The sequence below is a fragment of the Anarrhichthys ocellatus genome, unplaced genomic scaffold (genome assembly GCF_004355925.1).
Source record: "Anarrhichthys ocellatus isolate YVR2014 unplaced genomic scaffold, GSC_Weel_1.0 scaffold30, whole genome shotgun sequence".
NCBI classification, from domain to species: domain Eukaryota; kingdom Metazoa; phylum Chordata; class Actinopteri; order Perciformes; family Anarhichadidae; genus Anarrhichthys; species Anarrhichthys ocellatus.
In genome coordinates, this window is record NW_022280060.1 from 4,544,635 (window position 1) to 4,556,079 (window position 11,445).

The window sequence follows — 11,445 nt, forward strand, 5'->3', positions numbered from 1 at the left end:
CACACACACACACACACACACACACACACACACACACACACACACACTTGTTCCACTCATTCCCCTATCTGTTCTGTTTCACACTTCTACATTTGTAATCCTGGCTCATTTGTAATTTCGCTTCTGCACGTTAGCCTCAAGAGAGAGAAACTAATTTCAGGAGTGAAAAGGGATTATCTGATGCAAACGAAATCTCCCCACCTCCAGACAAAGATATTGATGTAGACTTTTCACGGGAACAAAGAGAGTCTCAAAGCCTGCTTCAGCCTGGATGGCAACTCTCAAGGAAGAAGCAAACCAACTAACACACTGGCAATTACTCCTTATCAGCGCCAGGGAACCGACTTGACAATGGCGAGGAAATGCTGATCTCATGGCCCGTAAACACCAGGAGAAGCATAATCAGCTTCCGTCTTTGCATTTTGTGAATTTCTGTGAAAGTGACAAATACATAAATAAGAAGGAGAGGTGGCTGTGGAGAGATTAGTGGGGCTGCCATTAGGTGTCTATGTGTGTAGAGCATGCTAGCTGTTCTAACCGAGGAGTGTTATTATATTAATGAAGGCTCCTCGCGGCGGCTTTCGTCTTTTCTTCTGTGGACTGACTGGCAGACAAATAATCCCCGTCACATTTTTACTGGCCTCATTGAATTAATGCCAGACCAGGCAGAAGACACTGTCTGTTATGTTAACCCACCTACCTTTACACACAGGCAGGGGCACACATACACTCTCTGACACACAAATCCCTGCCCGCTTGATGACTAAAGAAACCGAGGAAATCAGGATGAGACACACACAGAAGACGAAGAGATGAAGATGTTTCGGAGCCAGCTGGTAAAATCCTGCAAGACTGCAAATTAACCATCTGATTAAGATTTGAAAGGCGGCAAAGGAAATGAACATAATGCATCCAATTAAGAGAAGAGACAGCAATAAATACGGAGCTTCCAGCAGTTTCTACCCATCTTGAAAATAGCTCCGGAGAGCGGCGATTTTACTGTCGCGCATTCGCCACATTAGCGTCATCTCTCCTGTTCAGCTATGATCCGTGTCGCTGCATTTGTCGACTTCCCCTTTAATGTCAGAGGCTGGTACAACTGAGACGAGAGGCCGTAAGAAAGATGGACGAACACAAAGACAGAGTAATTGGTGCAGATGTCTTTATCGCCGTATCTTATGAAAAGGGGCAGAAATCTGAACTAAGGAGCAAACAGTGGTGCCACTGAGCTTTCCCCTTCCATTATGGTGTGAGCCTGGAGCTGTCCTCCTATTACGGCCTAAGCCCTGCCGAGCTTCAAAGCTACTTTGTTGTGGCCGTTAATGGTGCTGATGACAGCAGAGAGGATCTCTATGCCAGGTGAATAGGCCCGAGCCCAACAAACTGAGAGAAAGAGAGTGAAAATAAATAAATAAATGAACACTGTCCACCAGAGGAGTGTCTTAAAAAAAGTAATTAAAAAAAATAATTCAAGAATAACTGCCATCTTTAACATTTGGCAGGAGTAGTGCACGCCAGTATTTCTGTAACTGAGAACTCAGCTCGCCCCCTCAGGATAGTACAATTAAAAACACGCTCACTAAGAGTCGTCAATAATTTAAAAATTTTGCAGAAAAGAAATGCTCCATCACGAGTTAGCAGCATGCTGGGAAGGCAAGAAGCCAATCTGAAAGCTTGTTGATTGGCTGCATACTTCTGTGATGATTTGGGTTATTTTGGCCAGGGCCTCTGTTTACTTCATACTACAGCAACAAGACGGCTTTTATTGCTATTCGTCTCCAACATGCATAAGTGAAAAAAATAAATAAAAAAAACAGTCAGTGCTTTCCCTTTGTGACAGCACCCTATAAAGCTCCATGGCACATGACATATCTCAGGCCTGCAAGAGCGGGCTCTCAGGCATTTTCTGTCTTGTTTATTACTTGAGTTTAGACTCGGGGATCGAGTTTCTCTGTACATGCTGCTGCTGCTGCAGAGAGCCAGTGGAGAGAGTGGCTGGTTTTGAAATGAAACAGACAGAACAAGCGAGGCTATTTATACGAAGCAAGCTGGTAATTGTTGAAAAGGTTAGAGCAGCCACAGCAGGTAACAAGTGAGCCGCGCGTTGATGCGCACAACCCGGTGTCGAGGCGGCACGTGATGTAGCCAGGTAAGGACGGGGTCAAATGGAGTGGCCAACAAGAGTCACGTCGTTGAGAGACATGTAACTGATGAGGCGTCAAAATCAGTGCGCCGCGAGCCCAGAGACAAGCTAACTAGAAGCAACTCTTGAACATTTTTGCATGATTAAAAGGCCAATACGCCGGCATTTTAAGCCCATAAGGTGCCTTAGCTTGTCAGACTGTATTTACAAGAGCAGCCAGTACACAGCGACAGCAAAGACCACATAATGACAGCAACAAACCAATGTTTCTGTTGAGCAGCAGACAAACCGTACAGCAACATCCTATGATTGGGATAAAACAACTGAGTTCTCAAATGTCAAGGAGGAGGATTAGAGAAACGTTTGAAGTGCAGTCACATCAAACGCACACAAGCACAAACTGGAAAGGGGAAACTTTTAAAAATAGTTTTTTCTGTTTATTTAGACTGTAAATACACACAACTTCCTACATTGGCAGAGACATACTCACATACTCAGACAAAGATGAAACGATGCACCTACATCAGTGTTGGGAAGAACACAGCGAATACGAGCGCCAAACGGAGTAGAATTAGTGGAGCATTGTGGTTTCCCAAACAGACATGTTTGAAATAATGTCAGTTCAATGGATATATTCATAGAATAAACACACATTCAAACAGAGTATTTTGATTCATTATGTCCTCATTCACTCACTCACTCATTCGCCCGTTTCCTCACTGAACTTATTCACTCAAAACATTCAATCCCTCCTGAGTTTCCTCGTCCCCTAATGTCCCCTCTACCCGCCTCGCTCAGCGAGCAGAGAAACCCGGCTAGTGAAGCTCAGAGAGCAAAAGGACCATGTTTCATCTGATAGCAGAGGCTGATTAATGCCTGACAGACTGCCAAACCATGGGATGTGCTACATGAGTCAAGTACAAACACTCCTCCGTCGTACAGATACGCATTGCCACATGTATCCATCATCGCCATGTGGGAGGTGTGTGTGTGTGTGTGTGTTATCTGTGTGCGCGCCAGCGTCTGTGTGTGTCACGCTGGTCCGAGCAAGGAAAAAGCCTCGCAAAGTGCCCATCTCGGTGGCGCCATGGGACGCTGGAGGTGGCCAAGCTGAGGGCTCCGGGGCTGGATGATGAGGTAGGAGGACGTGGGATGACACGGTCTGATTCTCGTGTTTAGAGCAAATCAAGCCGTTAAAGAATGCACACTAAAGGATCGACTGACGAGATATCACATCGACACGAAAAGAAACCACCCTTTCCTGTCTTTTGCCTTCTCCTTCCCACAGAAACGAACGTGTGAGCGAACGAGCCAATGAAAGCAAAGGGTGAAGGCTGGCCTGAGCTCTGAATGTCACAGTCAGTCATTGCAGCCTCCCTCTTAGTGATGCAGACAGAGAGCCATTCTGATTGCCCCACCAGTCAAGCCAAGGGGTGAAAAACATTTACATGCAAATACGAATGACCCACTAGCTACTGTGAGCACGCTAGCTATGGTATTCTGAATGCACAGCAACCGACAGAAAACCCCCGGCACAGAAGACTTGCCAATCAACAGCTCTATTGTAACAGCACGCAGGCTTTAGAAGTAGCTGTTATGTGTGTAGGATATCAATTATTTCTGCTTTTGTGGCTTATTGGTTTGTGACTGCTATTGTTACCGCTCCTTGTATCAAGTGAAAATTAATGTTAATGAATTCAGGCCGGGACATAATGTACTACAGCAATAACAGATTTGCTGTGAAGGAGCTTAAATCCTTTCTATCAGTTCCACATAACTCCTCAGTATGCAGATCGTCTTCCATTCTCATAGAGTCCACTCATTTCTGCTAGCAGCGCTAATATCAGCCATCCACTTTCAATTTGAACATAACAAACGTGCCTCTCCGTCATAGTGAAGTGGTTAGTACCACGGGACAGATTGCTGGTAGATTGGCTGGGACCCTGGGGGGCCTTGGCTCCGGTCCTGGCTGTCACACACGGCTGGGATACTTGGACTGGGAACCTGCCTGCTGTCACCAGACCTGTTGCCTCCAGATGGGTCCTGGGTCTGGTTCTGTGATTCCCGCCCTCGGAGAACACACTCTGTCCTCCTCCTCCTCCACTCCTTATTTCATCTCGTATTCTTCTTCTCATCCCAGCATCAAACTTCACCTTCCCTTCATCCCCTCGCCACTCACACAAAGCCAAACTCATCATCCTTTTGTTCTTTAACCTTGACATTCAGCTTTAAGCTCCATGCAACACTTTCATCCCATCTCTCACTCATTGGCTCGACTTCCTTGGCTAAAATCCCCTCTGTGTGTGTGTGTGTGTGTGTGGGGGGGGGGGGGCTTAGGAGATGAGCAGAGGCACTGCACAGCAAGACCCCTTTGATTCGGCGCAGCAGAGACCCACAGCAAAGCTGTACATTAATTGGTGCTTCAGAGCCGTTAATTTAGGCGAGTACATTCAAGGACCCACTTTGCTTCCACTTTCCAACGGCAACAGAGGCTGAGCAAGCATCCCCTCAAGACTCCTCCACTATTTTCCACCTCTCTTCCCTTCTCTCTGCTCAATGCCTCTCTGCTTCCCCCCCCCCACCACCATTACCCTACAGTTCCGCTTCACCCATCAACCGTCAACATGTCGCAGCCCTTCCCCGTTCTCTCTCTTCACTTCGCCATCGCAGAGTGAAGCGAGACAGCAGGTCGCAGTCTCGGCTCCGTCCCACCACTTCGCTAACTGCCCCGCAGACCGGTGCCAGCAAGCCAGTTTTCTTTTGGGCTTCTTTTCAGCATGACCGACTCGCCCAGGTCACTGAACGCGTTAAGCTGTTAATTACCTTGAAGCACAAAACAAGTGGTTGCTTGGCAGAAAAATTAGCAGACTTCTTTTTTTTTTTTTTTTTCCAAGAGTATAGTCACAAACTTAAACCAGAACTCCAATGAGACAAGCAGAGACCACAGCAACAACAGCAAAAGCTGCAGCTGAAGTAGCAAACAATTCTGTCAACAGACAAAGAGAACATTCTCATTTTATTTTTGCAGCTTTTCTGCGACCATAAAACTACAGGAAAGAGCCATTTGGGCTGGAAGTTCCCCTAAGAAATGAATCAGCTATAAAACAGAAGCAGGATCATACCGGTCTGGCCCAGAGGGCATGGTTTCTTCACATTCACGCTGCGCTGATGCGGGAAATGATTCAGGATGTGTGTGACCAGCATCCTCCACGCAATGTCTCCCACCACACAGCAGTTAAACTAAGTCTTAATAGTTATCTGCTTTGTGATCGTAGCAACCTGGCATGGGAAAGAAAACCGTGGAGGTGCGCAGAGTGTGTCTGAGAATGCTATAACAGAAATAAGTGTCGCTATTTTTATGAAAAACATAATATAACTGCGGTATGGCTGCTGGTGCTGAATATGCTACTCCAGGCTTTGGGCTTGTGGTGGTTTATTACTTAGATGTGAGTGTGTTTATTTGTCTGGGAATATGCAAGTGTGTGCCTTAATGTGCCAGTGTGTATTCATGTATTCTGGGTGGTATATGGGACCGTCCTGTCCATTCCCTTCCTGACCACCTCATTAGTCTCGTCTCTTGTCAACAAACTGAGGCTCTGCTGACACTGAGACCTCATAAGAGTGTGAGCGGCAGAGACACGATGGTGTGTGTGTGTGTGTGTGAGAAAGAAAGAGATGTGTGTGGGGGGGGTGTTCACGGCTAGCAAGCAGGCCGTGAAAAAAATTCTGTTCACACACACTGTTTATCCGTGTCCAGGAAGCAAAAGTTGTTGTCCGTCTCCGTCATGTCTGCCTGTCTTTTCATCCCTGTCTCCCACAGTATCGCTCATGGTCCGCTGCCAGTTTGAGTTTATACTCATGGAAATGTTTCTTTTTCACTGCTGCAGAGAATGAATGAATCCCCGGTGTCTACCTTATTCAGATATAGGAGAGACACACACACGCAAGAACACACTCCCCCTGTGGAGGTACAATAAGCCTACATGGAATGCCAGTTTTTACCAACGGGAAGCATCTATATTCAACAGCCACTTGGCCTTTGGTGATAGCAGCTGCATTCTTTGTTCCTGTCATACTGTGCCACCTCAGGCTTACACAACATGATATCCCTCCAACTTTTCCACGACATTCTGTCACAGTTAAAGGGCATAGACAAGAAAATATTGAAATCATAGACTTTACAAACTCCGAGGAGAGACTAGCCTGTGGCTGCCAATGAGAGCAACCATGAGAAATGAAAGAGTGCTTATTATTGACAATATCAGGCTTCCTTCTTTGAACTCTCTCATCTATTCTGGCTGCCTTGGCATTGCACTGGATGTATGAAGCAGGCGGAGAAATGAGAGTGAAAGCAAGACAGGACTGGAAAAACAAGTGATTAAAAGATAAAAGCGAGAGAGCCAGATGATGGGGGGGGGGGGGGGGGGACAGCGGTGTGTAATTAAATGGCGGAGGTGGTCCCGTTGGGCTATAGCCCTTATTGCATTGTAATGGGGTGCGGGATGAACCTTGACCCTTTGTGAGGCAGCGGTAGCACCTTGACGAACCCCCCTGGAAGGGCCTTGAGAGTGATGTGTGTGTGTGTGTGTGTGCGTGTGTGTGTGTGTGTGTGTGTAAAGGCCCGCAGGGTCACGGGCAAACATGTTTATCCTGCTGCTATGGCAACCCCAGCACTAGCCTTGGGCAAAAAACAACAATAAAAGCTGTACATGTGCAGAGAGAACGTGTGAGGAGAGGATTCAAAAAGGCGAGGTGTGTGATTTAATGTAAGTCTTCAATTCATACATTTCAAAGAGCTGTCCTGCTCTCTCCCTCTCCACCAATCTCCCCCAATGTGGCTGGCCTGGCCCTCAATCATCAGGCCCTCCTTTTCACCTTCTCTTTCTCCCGGCTCCACATGCTAAGTGGGAACATTGTTACGGTCAATTTGTCCCATTCAGGGTCCCAGTGGGCAGTGTCCCTGCCCTGACAGCCTGCAGACAGAGACCACACTGCCTGAGAGGCCTTGACATCAAGGTCCAGAGGAGACGAGAGAGGGAGAAGGGGGTGGGGGGAGAAAGCGAAGGAGAGGATAGCGAAGGACAGGAGGGGGGGGGGGGGGCAGGAGAAGAGAGGTAATAAGGGGAGCAGCGGTATGGAGGCAGAAAGGAAACTAGCAGGTGGGAATGCTAGGAAAGAATGACAGAGAAAAAGAAAAGGAGGCCGGGGTGCCAGGTTTAACACCCAGACTCGGCAGCTCAATAGTATTTCCTACCAGTCTGTCAGTCTCAGACTAGACTGATGCAGATGGCGACAGCTCTGCTCCCACATAGAACACTTCTAAGGAAACACAGGTGCTCATGCACATGTGTTTGGTGCAACATTGAAATGTAATTAGAATCAAATGTTTACCCTGAGGACTCATTTGTGCCTCGGAGAAACTTCAGCCAACAGGACCTTAAAGGGTCTGTTCACAAAAACTGCAGGAAATCATACTTTCTCACTTACCTCTAGAGGTATTCATTGAAAAAACTAACTACCAACAAAATAGTCCCGATGAAACCTGTTAAGAGCGTCACTGTTTCTGTTTCTCACGAGAGACAGATGAAGATAGAAGCAGCAGAGCCCAAGATATCTCGTCAGTCCCTAGAACAGTATGGGTCAATCTTCAAAAACACTGGATCCTACATTTCCCATATGCAATTCAACTCTTTCATTAAACACCAGCTGACCCTCTTAAATGCCCACTTCTTTCAAACTCCACTGCTTCAGTTTGTAACGCAGGCGTTCTGTTAAATCAGAGACAACCCAGATGACATCATCAGGGTTGTTCTTTCAAACTTTAGACAGCTCCCTCCAGAGGAACAACGGAGGAGTACTCCTCAGGACAGATTAAATGTGCAAAATTGGTGGAGTGCCCCTTTAACTCTAGGTACAAGATAGTAAAGGGGCCACAATTTAGATAATAAAGGGGGTTGAGGAAGTTATTTTCTATTAAGAGAGTGAGTAAGTGACATTCCCACTCTCCCCCCCCACTCCACCTTGGCTTTAGTGTTGAATCCAGGTTTCTACAAATGTTCTGCTATGAGAACAAAAGCCCCAATTTGTCGACGTATGTGTGGTCTTGTCTGGAAAAAACAAGGTGTGTCTGACTAATGCATGATTTTTATTTCCACGTTGGAGCTGCCCCAGGCCCACAGGTGACGCAGCAGCTACCAGCGGGGTGCAGCGGGGGAGGTGCATGGGAAAGAGGGATTAAGTCATTGTGTAAAAGCGCACCTGTTGTTTCAGCACATAGGGCGCAACACTTGCGCAGAGGCGAGGGGTGCAGAGCGGCTGTTGGCTTCAGAAACGGGGCACAAACAGGGCGCCCATTCAAGCGAGGCCGGACAGTGTTGAATCACACTTGTATGGGGGCACAGACAGACGGACTGACTCACACACATGCGCACACACACACACACACACACACACAAAGTCCATACGAGACAGGATGGCATACAGACACAATGTAATGAACAATGTGCCTGTGTTTCTCTCTGATAGACTAGGCAAACTCTCACTCTGTCTTCCCTCGTTTCTTAATGACCTGCACACACTTAAACACACACACAAACTATTCTTCAAACTAATTGGCGATTCAGACTCCGCAGCAAGGACAGCAGGGATCTGTCAAAGGCATGTGTGTACGGTGGGATGTTGCAGCTCTCCCCGAATTAACTAACTTTATGATAAATCACTGGGCACTGCTGTAGCCAAGGATTAGCCAAGCTCCAGCGAGCAGTTTGTTAAGCTGCGAGGAGAAGCACTGGGGACGGGGGAAAACGTCGCCAAACACTGACATCAGCACTGGGACCTTGGAGCGGTACGAACCCCCTGCCTGGTTTCCTGGGCACACATTTAGCCTTGTTATCTGAGTTCTCCGTTGACATAAAACCCGGCTCCTATATTAAGTTTTTACTTGCAATTATTGCTTTTTTTCCCCTGTTGGGGTTTCTCCACTAATCACATTTAGTGTTCAGGAAATCAGGTACACTGTTCCTTCCTTCGATTGCTTGCCTTATGTTTGCCTTGCATATGTCTGTGCAATCTTGCCCCCCCCCACTGAGTCATTTCTTTTGGCAGGAGTGAGGCTTCCTACAGTTTGGTTATTTATATTATAACTGAGAAAACATTTATCCCTTCACCTCTGCCTGCAGGGAGAAATTCAACTCTTTTGAGCAAGCTTACTATAAAATCCTTCAGCTACAGTAACTATAACAACACTATTAGAGGGTCAAATCTGGACTAAGTGCTAATATTTGTAGTGGTTACAGACTGTGACTTAAGGTAAAAATTAGAGCGCAGCAGCTCCAAGGTCTGCCTTTTCTTAATTTTCTTTCTTGCCGGGTCTTATTGACAATCTTACGTTGCACTCGGTGAGAAGAACACATACACGATTTATTTCTGGGTAGATTTTCCCTTCAACACGTGAAGCACCAGCAAAGCTATTCTAGTCTCGACTCCGCACAAAGTGTTTTGCCCCTGAACAAACAGAAACTAGATCCGGTGCAAGAAGAAGATCAGAGATCGTATCAGACAGGTATTTCCTCTGTTGTCTATTAATTAATTCCCTATGATAGCACTTCTCCGGTAATTACTGGTGGCGTGATGGGTCTACAAGAGGATGTCAGCACATGAGAGAAGAGGGCACCACTGTTCCTCTGTCGTGCCGAAGAAGCTGCAACACTCAGATGATTAGTGTATGACCGTCTTTCCCTTCATGTTTCATCTTAACTTGTTCCCCTCCACCGCCTACTTTCTGTCCCTTGTTTGCACTATTGTTTCCGTAAAAAAGAAAAGAAGAAGAGCGCTGTAGTAGCATCTGAGCAGCAGGGTGGAAGGATCTGTGTGTAACCTGTGGCAGCACCTCTGAGCTCTGGCTGTCAGAGTGGGTGACAGCCCAGAGGAAGGGGAATTAAAGAGGCTCTTGTCCTCCAACCAAGGCTGATTGACACAGTCAGAGCGACAGAAAGGTTAGTGGAGGGGCTGGTATTCCCCTTGGCTGTCTCTACCTTTGCACTGGACAAGGAGCAGTGTCTCACTTTCTTTGGATGTGTCTTTCACTGTCCTCCTGCTCTCCTCTCTTCCCCCCCGACCCCCCCCACACACACACACACACACACTCGGGCTCATTATAGGAATGCTCTGACCCTCAGGGCCTTCACTTACTTCTCTGTCTCTCTTTCCAGTCCACAAACCTCGCCGATGGACAAAAGGCAGCTGAAAGGAAATTTGAATTTGAAACAGGGGCGACAACGAAAACACGCAGCTCCAAAATGGAGAAACTTTAGAAGACTTGGAGGCAGCTATTGAGAGTCAGTGGTCCGCGCAGGAAAAGCAAAAAAAAAAATGTGATTCTGACATTATCCAGCCAACTAGCTCAATGTACTGTAAAGATAGCAGCTACTGCAGAGGGAGAGGGGAGGGAGGGATGGCAGAGCCTGAAGGCAGGAGCATTGGACACCAGGGGCCCAGCGGGTAGGACTGTAGAACGTACACAACCGCTAGCAGGTAACATGCAATCACACAACACACGATGCAAACAGGGAGAAAGACATTAAGAGAGGGGCACATTTTTTACCAATCCCACGGTGAACATACTATGCAGTCTCTGCTTCTACAGTTCTGCAACTCACTGGATTAGAACATTGGATTTTGTAATTACCCTTTAAAACAACTGTAATGTCAAAAGGGCAAAATTCCTCCTGACACAACAAGGAAAGTCCCACATTTCTCAAATGAAACAAGCTCCTTGTGCAAACCCGGTTTGATTAAAGTGGGTGAGTGACACTGATGACAGTACTATAGCTGTCACCATGAATGTCCACAAATGATCTTGGCCAATACAAATAAACTGCCAGCCATGTTTTTAATCACACGATCTGAGCCTTGTCAATATCCAATCAATGGATGGATGGTGAAGCGCCTCTTGCTCCGGACAGCTGAGGGCTGCTTGTTTGTGCGTGTCTGCGAGCTACGCAGTATGAAATTGAGAATTATACAATGAAACCTATACAGTAAAGCCAAGATGCGAGTTATTACAGATCAGCTCGCTATTGTTCATCTTAACCAGATCGCACAACTTCAATCCTTCATGTCCTCAGAGACAATTGTTAGATACAGTCAGATACAATTGATCCCATAAAGGCGCGACGGAACCTATAGAGCCCCCAGAGCGCGCCACCACCACCACCACCCACCCACCCACCTCAGACCTCCACACCGGACAGCTCAGGTCACTTACCTCTGATAATCGGGGAGGGGGGGGGGGGGGGGGGGGG

The 11,445-nt window shown here is 47.0% G+C and overlaps 1 protein-coding gene across 2 annotated transcripts in view; it reads right to left on the reverse strand.

The window, feature by feature from the left end:
• Positions 1 to 11,445, reverse strand: part of sema6bb (sema domain, transmembrane domain (TM), and cytoplasmic domain, (semaphorin) 6Bb) — a 123,989-nt gene that overhangs the window by 102,173 nt on the left and 10,371 nt on the right. The window contains exon 2 of one of the 2 annotated variants that reach the window (XM_031863932.1): positions 11,409 to 11,441. The exons of the other annotated variant lie outside the window; for it this stretch is intronic. The gene's annotated coding sequence lies outside the window, so the exon portion shown is untranslated. The remainder of the gene's footprint in view (positions 1 to 11,408; positions 11,442 to 11,445) is intronic. 2 annotated transcript variants of the gene reach the window in all.